General features: G+C 40.7%; 1 protein-coding gene across 2 annotated transcripts in view; it reads left to right on the forward strand.

Moving 5' to 3' along the window:
- Window positions 1-15,704, forward strand: part of roraa (RAR-related orphan receptor A, paralog a) — a 188,898-nt gene that overhangs the window by 111,037 nt on the left and 62,157 nt on the right. The gene's annotated exons all lie outside the window — the stretch shown is intronic.

The raw sequence follows: 15,704 nt of genomic DNA on the forward strand, positions 1-15,704 counted from the left end.
ATCAATAGTCCTTATTTCTCTTTCTTCCTTTTCCTATTTCTCTTTCTCACTCTCCCACTCTCTCTCTTTCTCTCTCCCCTCTCGCTGTTTCTGCATGTGTTTGTGTTTATCAAGGCAGACAAAGTTCTCCTTTGTGCTTGTAGGTCAGTGTGTCACTGTGCTTTGTCCATGATGCTTATGCATTTTGACAACCTCTGAGTGAAAAACAGCAAAGTAACTCTCTTCCCTCCAAAAGCAAGACAGATGCAATAGGTTCAGTTGTTAAACATGGATATGGTAACTCCATGTGTCTCCCTTTCTGTCTGTGCCCCTTATTAACCCGGCAGACAGGGTGAAGGCCAGAAACAAAAAGAGCATGCATCTGTTTAGGCTGCATGCTACCTAACAACAGAGAGGCAGAATATATATGTTTGAAATTATGCATGGTTATGAGTGTGCACCATGCACACCTTCCCACCATATTAGGTTTTCATAATTGAATAAAACATGGAAGTGCTCCGAACAGCCCCCCTCAGAGGGAAATGGCAGGCACTAAAGCATAGAAGCCAACTCAATAAAGAGTTGCAAATGAATAAGAGATGAGAAGCAAACGAAGTGTGGTATATGAGAACAAGGGGGTGATTTACTCTAAAACAATATTTGAAACAGCAGGTGAATGAAGTGTAATAATTACATAGTGAAAGGAGGGTGGTTAGGAAGTGGTCGTCCTCATATGAGTTACTGCTGGGCTTTCAGTTGTGTCTGTAATTTTAAACCGTGTGCGTTTTTTAAACTAGGCAGAATAAAGACTCATGGTCCTCATCATATGCAAACATAACCAGAGAAACATCTATGTCAACCATATTTTCAGACACTGTATACACACACACACACACACACACACACACACACACACACACACACACACACACACACACACACACGCACGCACACACACACACACACACACACACACACACACACACACACACACACACACACACACACACACACACACACACAGTGAGAGAAAGAGAGAGGCAGAGAAAGAGAGGGAAAGGGAGACAGAGAAAAGCTGGGAAAGGAGGTACGCTGTGAAATATCCTGAAGGTCCTTGGCAGCATTAGAGAAAGGCCTGGGAGGTTAGGAAACATCAAATCAATGCATTGTAATTTGAATTGACTGCTGACTTTGATCATCTGCCTTGGGAGTGCCTTAGCATTGAGTGCTGTCACAGTGGCTGGGTTAAGCAAATATGGCATGGGCTGAAATGGAGAGAGATGGGGAGGGAGAGACAGGTTAGAATGGGAGTGAGAAAAAAGGGATATGTGATGCCCAGCTATCATCAGAGAGTAATGGGCACATTAAAATTCAATGTTCGCTTTCTAAATGGCATACTGTAGATGTTCTGCATAGTTAAATTGACTCATAATTGCAGATAGTGAATATATATATTAATGACATGAGGAGGTGTAGGCCCTGTTTCTTAATATGTTAATCATACATGTACTGTTGTGCTCCAACTGCTGTGTATTTCTTTGAAAAATGTTTCCTCTATAGTGGTCATGGAAAAAGCCCAGATTCTCCCAAACTGTATTGCTGGGTAGACAGCTGATAGCCTCCACCCGGCCCCCTCCAAAATGATGGGTCAGCCCTGCTTAGTGTCAGAAGCTGCTGATATCCTAGCTCTGAAAGTGGAAATGCTCTTAAGCCTTTCTCCTATAATGGAGTGGCCAGTCTAATCTTGCCCTCTCTGAGTGAGAGCAGGTAAAGAAGAGAGTTTTTTTTACCACAACACCGTGACCCTTGCTTTGGCACTGTACGGTCCAGATTACAGTGCAGTGCAAGAGTGACATCCTTGTTTTCTTGCCACTGTCCCTCAGCTGCACCATCCAGTATCCTCAAGAGGATGCCCCTCTTACATAAGACACACACCGGTAGTTTTTGTTTTGGGGTCTGAAATCATTCTGCTGCTAAACTGTCATTTTGCGAGCATGTCCTTCCAAGAAAAATTACACTCTGGGTCATAAATTAATTCACCAAAAACGACCTGTAGTTACATTTGAGTGACAGACGCCATTTAGCAGCCGTAATAATTATGACCCAGAGAAGTGACGCATTTCGGATGTTTAAATACCATAGGGTCTCATGGCAGTTAGTGAAATAATCACAAAATGTAATCTATAGAAACATGCACAAGGACTCAAATTTTCCATTTTTCCTAACACTCAGCACAACTATCAAACGAATGTATTTCGGGCGGTACGGTGGCTCGGTGGTTAGCATTGTCTGCTCACAGCAAGAAGGTCTTGGGTTTGCTACCTGGCTCGGGCAGGGCCTTTCTTTGTGGGGTTTGCATGTTCTTTCCGTTCTTGCATGGGTTTGCTCCGGTTTCCTCCCATTGTCAAAAACACGTATGTTAGGTTAATTCTCCTGTTAGTGCCTGTGACCAAGGTACGGACATAGAACTGGAGTTGGTCCCTGGGCGCTGCATAATGACTGCCCACTGCTCCTACTACTTAGGATGGGTTAAATGCAGAGACTGAATCTCACTGTCCAAATGTAATAAAGTACCTTTATTTCAATTGGAAATATCTTTCGTGTCTGCACTACTTTTCCCAGTTGGGATTAGGAACCATTACAAATCACTGATTAAAAAAAAATAGAAACCATGATCCCAGGTCCTTCTCTAATCCTAACCAAGTGCTTTTGCCTAAACCAAACAGACCTTAACCACAGCGATGTCACATCATAAAACATAATTAATTTTTTACAGTGATTTGTGAAGGTATGGATAGCATGGACAAATAATGTCCTGCCAACTACTTCCGATAGATGCAGCATATTAGAAAACACTCCCATGGCTCCTTCTGGAGTGCATGGTACAAACAACCTATGTGGATGTTTAATTTTGAGGACTTGTTGCATTTTTCAAATAACATCTTCAACTGCAGCTGAAGGAAAACAGTTCACTGTAAATCTTTGTCCTCTGTGTTCATAGAAAATTATAGAAAGAAACTGAGATGGATGAAGAGAGCACTGGAGTATTTGACATAAAAACACGTTATGTCACTGTGACAAAGAAAATAGGAGGGAGGGCTGATGCCAAACAGGAAGAGAGAGATTCCTTGAGTCAAGCCGGAGCAGCAAAGAGAAGCCCAAAACCTCTTGTCACCATATGAAAAGAATAGCAAGACGACCCGTAGGTATTGGGCTGCTAGGTGCATCTCCTAACAAGCTGACTGTTCAAAGGCTTTTTAGTGCTCTAGAGAACATGAAAGGCATGTTTAAAAATTTAAAAGCCCGATCTGTTCCAGTGCTATGGAGCGGCAGAGGGAAGCAGATTTTTACGTCGCCATAATTCCCTAGTTGCTTGCTTTGTAAATTAATTAAGATGTTTATGACAGCTGCTTGCACCTAATGGAATGCTTATAGACTATGCTATTAATTATTACTGCTGGCCACGGCTGCAAGCTTTCATATTGCTGAGGATGTATGGCTGTGGCTTCAGTATAGATCTTGACTTTGAGATTGCACAGTGTCAGTGGGTTGTGCATATGTTGCAGTTGTTTGTTAAATGTGTTGGGCCACTTGTGAGTGGCCTTTTCTGTATGCTCTTGTGTCTGACTGTCTACATCACAGTGTTGACAGTTGCATAAAAAATAATGTAATGTACTTTTAAAAACAATGGGCAGTATTCCACAAAGCCTTGCTGAACACCATGGGGTAGGTTAGAAAGTGGATCTGCCTTTGATATAGGCCATCACTGTGATGATGCTGATTGGATGTTTCCCTTGTGTAAGGTGCAAAATCTCTGCCCTCAGTCTGTCCTCTCTGTAACCTGGCCTGGCTGTAGGATGTGCCTTCTGGACAAGTGCCCTGTTTTTATTGTGTAACATTCAAAGTGTATATTAGGATTTTCATCCTTCTACTCGATAAACCAACAGCCCTTCCTGTTACCTTGTCCAGTTGTTATTGTAGGGCAATTGGACCGTGAACTGTAACTGACCTCATGAGCCTGGAGGAAGTTCAGTGGTTTACTCCCTACTGTTAACTTGGTTCTACAGTGGAGGATTGTTATGCTTTCAGTAAGAAAGCATAAACAACTCGACTGTTATGCCTATGAGTGTGCAAATGCTAGTATGGCTAATTATAGTTCCTCTTTCATATGACTTCACCACAAGATCTTCCTCTGACATTGTTATGCAATGGCATAAGAATAACCCCATAGACAGCAGGAAGCTTTGTAGCAGCAAGATACAGTCAGCAGAATTTTTAGATATAAACTGTGGATACATTTTAAATTGCACCATGATCATATTGTTAAAATTCTGTTCAGGTGCATTTACTTCAGTGCTGTCAATAAAGCAGTTATAATTAATATTTGTATATCAAACAACAGTTTGGCATAGCTCGTAGTGACGAACCTAAACATAATTTTTAGCAATTCTTCAGCTTCCCTTGGAGTTTTATAGCAAATGTCAGCTCATTGTTTAGCTGTCTGGCTGCAACTTTACTGTTTTGGTTCATTATCACAGCTCTGATATTGTGTTGTTTTGGCCCACAGCAGGCATCTCTTTTCTGGGAATAAAGCAGTAAAAACCCATTATACACTACCTGTACAGCACCAAATGACAAACAGACACAGTTAGCGACAAGCTGTGGATCATTTAGCGACTAAAGAGACAAATGTTTCCCTCAGGAGTCGGTAGAGACCAAAAACTGAGTTTAGAGTTTTGGACTAACATTCACCTGTGTGTGTGTGTGTGTGTGTGTGTGTGTGTGTGTGTGTGTGTGTGTGTGTGTGTGTGTGTGTGTGTGTGTGTGTGTGTGTGTGTGTGTGTGTGTGTGTGTGTGTGTGTGTGTGTGTGTGTGTGTGTGTGTGTGTGTTGGATGTGTTAAAAAATCAACTGTTTGCCAACAAATTTGTGATATTAAATAAAAATGGAAACTATGTCAATCTTGTGTTCACAATTTGTCTCTGCCTCCCCCAAGGGGCCAAAAAACAGTTATTGCAGGTTTGAGATAATTTTACTTTACTGAAGTATTTCAGTTTCAGAGGAAAATATTGTACTTTGAACTCCACTACATTTATTTGACAGTTACAGTCATACTTTGCAGATTAAGCATTTATAATCATGTAGTGAGCATATAAAATGATGCATTGTTACACAATAAATGAAACCACCCAACAGTATATAAAATCCTCCCCTTTTCTTTTAGCTAATTAGCATCAACCTCTACTAGCTGCAACATTAATATGCTGCTTACGCGTTCATGCTTCAGGACTAATAATATTAAATATAATAATACAACACTGACAGGGATCATTTGGTCTACATAATGAGTAATTTTAGTTTTTATACATTTAGCTGATAATATTTACCGCAAGTGCAACTTTGAATGCAACATTTTAACTTGTGATGGAGTATTTCTACACCGTCTTAGTGCTTAGGTAAGAGTCTGAATGCTTCTTCCACCTCTACAAGGCATTTATCCAGTACTACAATTCCCCAAGACATGGAAAATAAAATAAACGGGGTATTACCCTTCCTTCAGACATAACACTGTTTACTTTTATTATCAAAAGCTTCATTTTAAAGTGAAAAACAGATTTGATTCCTCTGCTTATCAGCTGTCTGGTTACAGTGTTGGTGGAAAGTTACCTGGGAGTCAATGGGACAAATAAATAACACAACACAGCTCACTCTGTTGATTACACCATGTGAGGTAGGCTTGTATCACTCTATCCCCGCTGAAGGGAGGCATCATGTTTCTGCTCTGCAGAGCTTTATCCCATGTTATCCTCCGATTACATTTACATAGAGAATGCAGCAGGGAGGGAGAAAGCAACAAACTGAAGCACACTCCACCTGCACCACAAGAGGCGATGTGTGAAATATGTATTCAGTCTTTCATCAACCTCTTTATCTGCTACGCATGGGTTATCCTCATGTGTAAAGTCCTCTGTCGTGTTAGCTTTGAAAAAGGAGAAGGAAACTGTGATCTGTGTTCTATTAATCATAGTCCAGCTCCATGGCTGTCCCGTTATCACACATGTGTATAATTACAGGGTATTTGTGCTTTAAGCATGGCTCTATTGCCTGGAAATGGAAGAGTGGCTCCACTGATGAACTCCCTGCTAATAGGACTACCTTTGATCTGCATGGAGCATGTAAGGCTTACAGAACTTGCAGGTTTTAATTATGAAATACATGAAAAATAGATGCTGCACTAAGTGCCGACCATGACTGCAGTAAATCACAGTAGCAGTGCGCTCGCTAGTTTGCCTCTGCTTTTCCTTCCTTTATGTCTTCCAGTGCTCAGAAAATACCTCAATCCCTGCCTCGCTCACTCAGTTCGTTAATGTGAAGAAGCAAAAAAGACAAGTCCATGATATTAATTAGTGGATTGACAGACATGTAATTCATCTCAGAGGAAGTTTTCATTACATGGGAGGCTTCAGAGGGGCAGTTTGGCTTATTGGCAAGTGCTAAGACCAGACCTAATGGGGCTGCAGTTCCCTCCCATTTGAGCAATTACAGCCAAGTCCTTATCAGCAGAGCCACGAGTCCACTGTTGTGGGACCTTGACTTCCAACACACTCACATAAAGTGATCCTTCCCCACAGACTCTTGTTCATTAGACAAGTGCCTGCTGTACTGTACTTTACTGGATGAGAATTGAGACTGAATGAGTGATGGTAATGAACGGGTTCCAATATATTTCTGAGTCAGCCCTTATAGAGCTGATATTAGCTAACATTAGTTTGTCATCAAAACACTAGACTTCTTCCCCTTGAGGTGATTATACAAGTAGTCTAGTGTGTAAAATCTGTACAGACTTGGACGGCTCTGGTAACGGATTGCCACTAACTGTCAGAGTACACATCAAGTTGCCTATCCTAATCCCATCTTTTACTTCTGCTTTTCTTGAGATGATGCATACTGAGCTCGGACAGGGGAGTTGAATAAACAAATCTTGTGCAACACTTCATCTGTTACAATGACATACCTTTGGCAGAAGCAGTCTACCACTGTGGTTTCCTGAAGTAGATCGCCTGTGAATCATCCTTTTCAACCATGCAAAGAAACAGAACTCAGAGAAAAACAAAACAAGTGAGATAAACAATAATGTAGATCATACTGTCGATCTGAGATCCTCCTTATTTAACTGCAGTATACAGCCAATTGTGAATATGCAAGTTCTCCTGAACAGATTAGCCCAAGGGGGCACATCTCTATTGGCCAATTGTATAAGTCTTACAACCCATTATTGTATAAAAAAAGAAAGAAGTTCATAACTGGAGTGTATGCCTCGGGAGCTGTAGGTAATTGTATTCCCCCTTTAGATTTCAACTTTTGTAGGGCTAAGGTAATAAATTGTAATGTGAGTAGAAATTCACAAGTGTGTCTCTAGGGAATGTTTCTCTTGTCTACTGGAGATGCAGAGCAACCCCATGCCCTTCTTATAACATATACATTTCACATTATATAATAATTAAAGCCTTTATATACAAGTGTATAAACATACCCACTGGTGTCCTATACAGACTGCTGTTCAGTTACAGTAAAGTGATCCAGGGTGGTCTGCAGAGTGTGGTTTGTCTTTATTTATGGTGCGGGCTGAAAGACTATTGGGTTTCATGTGTGGTTGAGGCTGGATCACTGGGAGATTACTGCTGGGCTGGGAACCGCCAGTGCAGAGAGTACACAGAGGCCTGCCTGTGCCCCTGGCCTCACTTTGACCAGCGCCCAGGGCCTTCCTGCATCCGTCAGGCCCCCCGGGACCAGTTCGCACTCAGAGGAGAATTACGGTATAGTACAGTTAGAGCCAGGATCAGAGTGAACAACATCAGAGCAGTAAAAACCTGGACATTTCGGCTTTTCACCTGCAGTACTGCACTGAATGGCAAAGCACAACTGAATGGAATGGCTCTGTGCTTTCTTAATACGCAGTCCCCTGTTTAGTTTATACACATTTCCTGAATCTTTTTTTTCTTTCACAATTGCTAACCTCCACTGGTTCTCTGAGCATGTTTCAGATTAACGCTGGGCACACAGTGATACATATTTGTACAACAGCTATGATATAAACCTTTCTCCTCAGAATAGCCTGTAACAATAGGGCTTTTGGTGGTTTGTTAGAGCCTTGGACTTTGTACAATGGGTGTTTTTGGATCTTGTCATTTTTTTTAAGCTCTCATATTTAAGTGAACCTGTGCAGCAGTGTCTTACCAATAACAATAGCACTTATCACAATTTTCCCTGAGGTACAATTAAAATTCCGTCAGAGTCTTCAATCTGCCTCCAAGCCATGCCTGCTGTTTCTCGGCCCTCCTGGGCCACACAATTCCTCTGCTGCAATGCATAATTCACGAGCCACCAAACAGCACAGAGGACTCACCTGGAGATTCACAGGCCCAGCAATGCAGAACTGCACTGGGGGAAGGCGTTGAACATGAGTCTGGGTGTCATTTGTAGGGGGAAAGGTGAGTGTGACATGGTACCTCAAGTCAGCAAGGACTACTATGATCTCAGGGTCACCCTTATAACATCGCTTCCCCCTTTGGGATCTCCCAACTTCTTGCCTTTTCCAGTAAGGCATGTATTATTTTTTTTTTCTGTACGTTCTCCTTTCGTCTTCTGAAAGACAATTGTGGTGTCCTCTAAAACTAATTTGGATGTATATCTTCTATTTGCAGACAATTCCATAGCGATGCATTGGTGTAACCTGTGGAGTCTCAGAGTGGTTGCTTTTAGTTAAAACCAATTAGAAATGACCAGAAATAACAGCGCCTGGAGACAGAGAAGTCATTTTTCACTTGAGCCTCCCCAGAGAGTTGGCCTCTCCATGGATTAAGTGTTTTAGTATATTAGGGGGCAGCTGATTAGAATCATTGTGCTTTTTTAATCATTACATTTTTGCATGTATAGTTTATAGTAGTATAAGAGCTAATAAGGCTAAGTATGTCACTGCAAAAGGGAGTATTGTTTAAATGACTTTGTGTATGAAACTTGGCCTTCACAAAGACTGCCAAAGTTAGAACAGCAGAGAGGTCCTTGAATCAGATTATCTATGGGCTCAAAATAGGGTCATAAGTATTGTAGCTGTGTAACTGAATGTGTGAAACATTTCGTGTGAATACTTTGAATGTATGAAACTTTTTTGATCTGTTGAATTTAAATGTTTCAATGTGTAAAAAATGGAACAAATAGATCTCATTTTAAAAACCGTAAGGAAATCTGTAGCTGTGCATGACATTTTGTCAACAAATGAAAAAGATTTGCATAAATTAAACGAATGACTTAAAATACAATCAAAACTTTGTAAAAAAAAATAATAATAAAAAAGGTTTGCAATTAAACCTCTAGCTGTTTGTAGGTGAAAAAATTTCACACAGAACTTAGTTGTATCTGTGAAGTTTACAGGTACATATCAAGTCTACGAGGACAAATCAAACCTACGAGTACTTTAGTCCCACATTTGATGCTTCCTTCTGAAAAGCCAATGGGGATGCTCTGAAACACTGGGGGTGGGTCTTCTGGAGGTGAGGGAAGCACAACCCAGCTGAACAGCCTGTGAGCCTCTTAATTTAACAACATTTATGCTGAAATCCCTTATAAAAATAAACAATTTAAAATAAGTCTTGTTTGTGAACGTGAACTCACCTAATTGGTGATGGATCACTTGTTAACCCTTACCCTAACTCCATATTTAAAAAACAATATAGGTGCCAAATTAAACAGTGGCTCCTAATGTTACTTTATTTTTAAAATATCATCCATCTAACCCTAACCCTAACCCTGCATGTCCTAAACCTACAAATAAGGCATATCTAAAATAATATATTTTTATAACAAGGTACTTGTTTTGTAGGTTTGATTTGATATGTAGCTGTAAACTTTACATTCACACATACGATTAAGTTCTGTGTTAGCTTTTTTTTCACCCACAGATAGATGTGTAACTGCAAATCTTTTTTGTAACTGCACACCTTTGATGTGTGACTGCAAACCTTTGTGCAAAATGTCTTTATGCACGCACACATTTGAGCACAGCATGTAATGCACAGCTACAGATCTTATGGATTCAAACATTAAATCTTTTTATTCAGATATTTTTTACACATTCATTTGTTCAAAACCTTTTTACAGATAGATGTTTTGACGCATTCAGATAAGGTGATACACAGCTACAATACTTGTGACCCTATTTTGAGTCCATAATCATCCATCTTATAATAAGACTTTTGATGAGTGAGCCTTTATGCAAGAGCAACCTTGTATCATATCTTTGTACTTTGGCTATTCCTTATTCTGTCTGACCCACTACAACACTCAACTGTTTAAACAAGTAAACAATCACTGAATATTCTAGTGTTCCTCAAGCCTGAATTCATACTGTGTTAAATTTCTGAAATATACAGCACCATAGATATAAATCACAGCAAAACATGTTTCCTAAACAATTGGAGCTGTTTTGGTCCTTTGTGATGGCAAAGAAGAGACACATTAATTTTTTCTAATTATTTTCTCTCAGGAATGTAGCAGCAATTTGTCAGTCGGGCAGGCGGCAGCAGTCAAAAGATGGACTACTGAATATAGCTACATCTATCATTCTCAAGATGACCATGGCTAAGGCACCGTCATTAACCAGCAACCTCAGGAGTAGCCTAAAATTAACAGTCCCATACAGCAACCATCATTAAGACCGGGCAATAACCAAACCCTCACATTATTGTCTGATGTTATATCTTCGAGGCCTTTTTAACTGGAGACAGTGTGTGCTGCAAGTGTGCATATCCAAGGCCTATGGTATTGACCCGTAATTCCAATAGGTGTCTAGCTCGTCCCTCACTGGATCTTCTTACAGCTTGGGTCTGTTTCGCAGGCTGTGTCCTTGTGTGCGTCAGGCATGCAGCAGTGGCATGTGGAGCAGGCGGCAGTAAAGCGAGCCTCCCTGTCTCCCCAGACTGAACAGTGAATGAGGATAAGTGAGGAGCGCCAGTCAATGAATCAAGCAGCAGGGAGGGAGCAGCCAGGGGGGGAGTGTGACGTCCCCACGGGAGAGGCCTCGCATTAGGAACTTCCTCGTCTGTGTGTTTCTGGCACAGGTTAAATGGATCGCTCCCATTAGCGCGCTGAGAGGACAGCTCCATTATATGAAGGAGACTGTAACTTTGAATGTCACGGTGCAACAACCCCAGAGCACGCCTCGTCTCCCAGGGAAGCAGGGTGACAATAACCATCCATGATAATCATTCCCTGTCAGGCTTTAAGGAACCTGAAATTATGACGTACAGCCTGCCGTGCGCCTCAGACTTCATTACAGCGCTGTCAGTTTGAGTCGCCCGCGATGGCACGGTGCTTCACAGCCGGCTGCAGCAGTGTGGCTGCCAAACCCCAGACTCACTCTCCTCCTGTCTAAGTGGCATGTTTACAGGATGTGTGCCCCCCTGCAGATAGATGTGGTGGAGGTTAACCTCCAGTCACCTGCACGGTGCCTATCTTCCTCTATAGCATAGACAAAGTCTCATGAGAACGTGCTGAATTGTTTACCAATGTGAGGGGAAATATGACTGATCAAAGGCCACAGTGTGACAACTGTCCCTCCTTCCACTGTGACAAATGGTAATGTAGAAATTTGAATTCAGCTGCAACTTCGCATAGACAACAGGCTTGCATTTTAACCTCAATTTTTATTATTACTTAAATAAATAATGCCCAGGTAGATGTGTACAAAAGGGCAATCCTCAGGCTGTAAGCATGTTTATACCAGCCTGTTTGTCAGCCAAGGAGAGATTCACCTCCAGACTGACCTCTGAACCTGCCTTCCAGTGGAGAAGACATGGGCTGGCAGGCATTGCCAATGTCAGTGCCCAGAGCTAACTCCTTCTTTCTCACCGACTGACTCATTCATTGGCTTTGTGGCCCCTTCTCCTTGCCACCTCCAATCACAGGGCTCTGAATGACACATAGAGGAGGAAGCAGGCCCACTAAACACCCCCGCTTCCTCTATAACCTGCATAGCAACAGGCCGTATGAATTTGTTCTGTAAAAGACAGAATGTGCATCTAAGAACGTATTTGTTATGAGTATAGTTTTCATATAATTAGGTGTTTGGGATTTGGTGAGTGGGAGACAGACAGAAGTTAGGGAGGCCTTTTATTACAGCACACACAGATACACAAATGCAGTCTCTGGCTGTGTTTCTGATGTACACATATGGTTAGTTTTTTTAAATTGTTTTCTATCTTTTCTTGTGCATCTGGTTTTAAGGACTTAAACATACACTGGAGTTTTTGATCACTAGTGGCCCTGTAGAGTAACGGTTTCTTGAGCTGTGGACAAGCAAGAGAGAGGAAGATGACTGCTGGATAATTTAAACAATGCAGGTTTCAAACTCAAATTTTTCATGTAGTGGTAAATGCATGTTTTTTTGCATCTACATGTTTTTTTTAGGCCTTGGTGGTACCCACAATACTTTGTAGTGAAAAACTTTCAATGTCCAGTAAACAAAACTGTGTTTGTTTGCACTGAATTCCCCAGGGTACCCTTACAGTAAATAATTCCCTTTCTTAAATAGACTTGACTCTATGAAGCATTCAGATTTTATATGTTCACTACAATAGGGCAATAAAAGTTTACTTATTATCAAAATGAGGCTATAATAAAAAATAATTTATGAAGTGCATTCATTAGGAAATTCAGTTATTTTAAAATTATAATTATATGTCATTATTGCATATTTGATGTCAAAATGAAAAGCTGAAGTTTAGAGAATTTGCTTTTATTTTGCCAAATAGATTGTTACTTTTTGATATTCTCAGTGAAGGCCCCAGTGAAACAGTGCACACTATCAGTGTGGTCTGTGTGGCTAACCTTGGGCAATAGCACACACATAAACGTTCACACGCCCAACAGAGACCCGTGTTCCTTTCACTTCCTCTGTCATAAACATATTTACTGAGCATATGGTTCTTTATAACTTTAAGATCTCTGGTGAGACAGATATCTATCTTTACAGTAGCTCAATTGTTAACTCTTCAGAGGAAGTCACTTTTGCTGACTGTTTAACATGTATTTCATTTGGCATAAAGTACATTCAGATTAAATCATATGCACACATTTCATGTATAACTTCAGACTCCAATTTTAGAATGTCTTTGTTAGTATGTACAGATTTATTTATATAGCAACAAAAGTTGCAAAGTGAGAACAAGGTAGAATTAACAAAACAGAAATAGTACATTATGTGTCTGTAACAATTAAAATGCAACAAATGCATTGTTTTAATATATTATTCAGTTGATTGAATAATTGTTTAGGCTACTAAATATCAGGAAGTTGTGAAAAATGTCAGTGATGTCATCACATTTCTTGTTCTGTTTGACCAAAAGTCTCAGATTCAAAGATATTCAATTTACATTGTAAAAAGAGGAAAAGCAGCAAATCCTTACATTTGATGGTCTGGAACCATAAATCGTTTGGCATTTTTGCTTGAAAATGGACTTCAGTGTTTATCACCTAATCGATTAATCAAATTGAATAATATTGTTAGCCAGGAATAAGCTGCCTATCTACCAGTTCCTGTGTGTTACAGCATCTTGACCACACTGATCCTGAATTTGATTGAAGTCCAGAATTTAGACCGGGTTACTGTTTATTTCTCATCGCGTAATGTCACAGTTGGACAGAACAGAAGGTTTTGGCCCCAAGCACTGGAACAAGGCTAGAGCTCCATCACAGACTGCTGGCCCCTAGGTGACTGTTTTCCCTCTTTCTGCTCAGTGGAGTTGATATCAGTTGTGTGTTTCTGTGTATACGTCTATAGGAAGCTGAAGGGCTTATTTGTTTTCCTCCTCATTGCTCTTTGACTCGTTTCCCCTCAAACGTGTCTGAAACATTGTTATCTCCGGCCAGACGCCTTTTTCACAGAGTTATTGAATCATGTCAGTTTGCTGTCCCCCGAGTTTCAAATGCAAGCTGTAGAAAAATTAGCCATTGCTTCCGCATGACAAGTGGGATCTATTAGTGTGCTCTCGCCCCGCACAGCATGAGCATCCAGTGGGCCGCTGGGGACCACGGCTGGCTGTGCGCTCGTCCGCGTCGGGCTCCTGGGGCATTAGACCAATGCTGCAGACAGGAGAAGCAGCCGGAGTCACAGCAAGGACCAAACTGGCTTATTCGATGAGTTGACACCCAAAGGGGCGAGGAAGGGCAGCATGAGCAGTGTCAGCCCAGCTCCTGCTCAGCCAGGTCTCACTCACAGCGGTCAGACTGGCCACTTGTTTGATAAGCAGGCTCCAGACATTACTGCTTGTATCTCCAATAGTTCATCAAATGTTTTTCTACCAGTCTGGACAGTTTCTCAGAGACCTGTATAAGCCTGAGCAATGTTATTAATCAACTAGTCAGTTCAAATTTGAGGTTGCTCAATGAGACCAGCGTCCCTTTGATTTAATGATAATTGGTCAAATCCTTGGTGGACTCTACCACAGGCCTTTGTGGAGACAAATACAGTTTCATCTCAGCAACTTCATGACATTATCATTTCACTAGACTATCACCACCCCTGTGCTGCAGTTTTTATTGACTCATAAAAAACGTTTGAAATCATGGACATTGGCATTTCCTTTAGGAAATGGTATTTTAAAAGTGTAATTGATCCTTTAATATACTGGTTTTATGACTGACTGTAGTAGTTATAGTCAAGCTATTGTTTTGTATAGGTACCAAATAAAATGCTCTTGAAGTCAGTGTCGATGTCCTCCAAGGATTTGTTGTGGGTCCTCTTGTTTTTCTTCTTTAATAAATCACAGTTATCATTTTTACAAACTCTACACACACACACAAACACACACACACACACACACACACACACACACACACACACACACACACACACACACACACACACACACACACACACACACAACACACACACACACACACAGCAGGCTTGTTTATCAAGACACTTAGCAAGAGGAGCACCTGACCAACTACTTTGAAAGTAAAAAAATTAAAATAAAGCATGCCTCTTTCTCTTTTGTTATTTTGATGACCATCATGCTGTCAACAATTACAATATGTCTTTGAGTAGCTGTGCTGTCCTGGCACCCTAAACCCTCATGATTCTGTGTATCAAAGTGCACTTCACATTATGGTGATATTTTTTTCATTCACTATTGTATCTTATATAAAAAGGTGTGGTTTTCATCATTAATAGAAAAATGGAATTGCAATGTATGAGGCCCTGATTGAAAGTATTGTGATCTGCACAAGCTTAACTATGTACAAGAAACTTCATATTCATCTATCATCAGAACTACCATTTGATGTCAATTGTTTGAAACAGCATGAATATATCTTTTACATATTGCATGTAATTATTTTCTATATATGCTGACTTAATCAGTATTGTGTCCGCCTATATTAATTTGTGTTATGTTATTATTTTGTCTTGTGCTCTCATATGCATTTTTTGTACATTTGTACGATCTCAATGAGACTGTGTTTAAATAAAGGATTAATTTACTAACATTAAGGTCAAAGTGCCTCCATCCCGCTCTGGGCCACAGGCTTAGTCATGTACTCAGGCCCAATCAGTATGGCTGCTGAACACATTAGCATTCCAAATGTTGTTTGTTTTACAATGAATTTCCATCCACTGCCTGCAGTGGATAGAGTTTCAACTACCTTGTTGTGGATGTTGATGTAGCA

Source organism: Scomber scombrus, chromosome 6, assembly GCF_963691925.1.
Source record: "Scomber scombrus chromosome 6, fScoSco1.1, whole genome shotgun sequence".
NCBI lineage: Eukaryota > Metazoa > Chordata > Actinopteri > Scombriformes > Scombridae > Scomber > Scomber scombrus.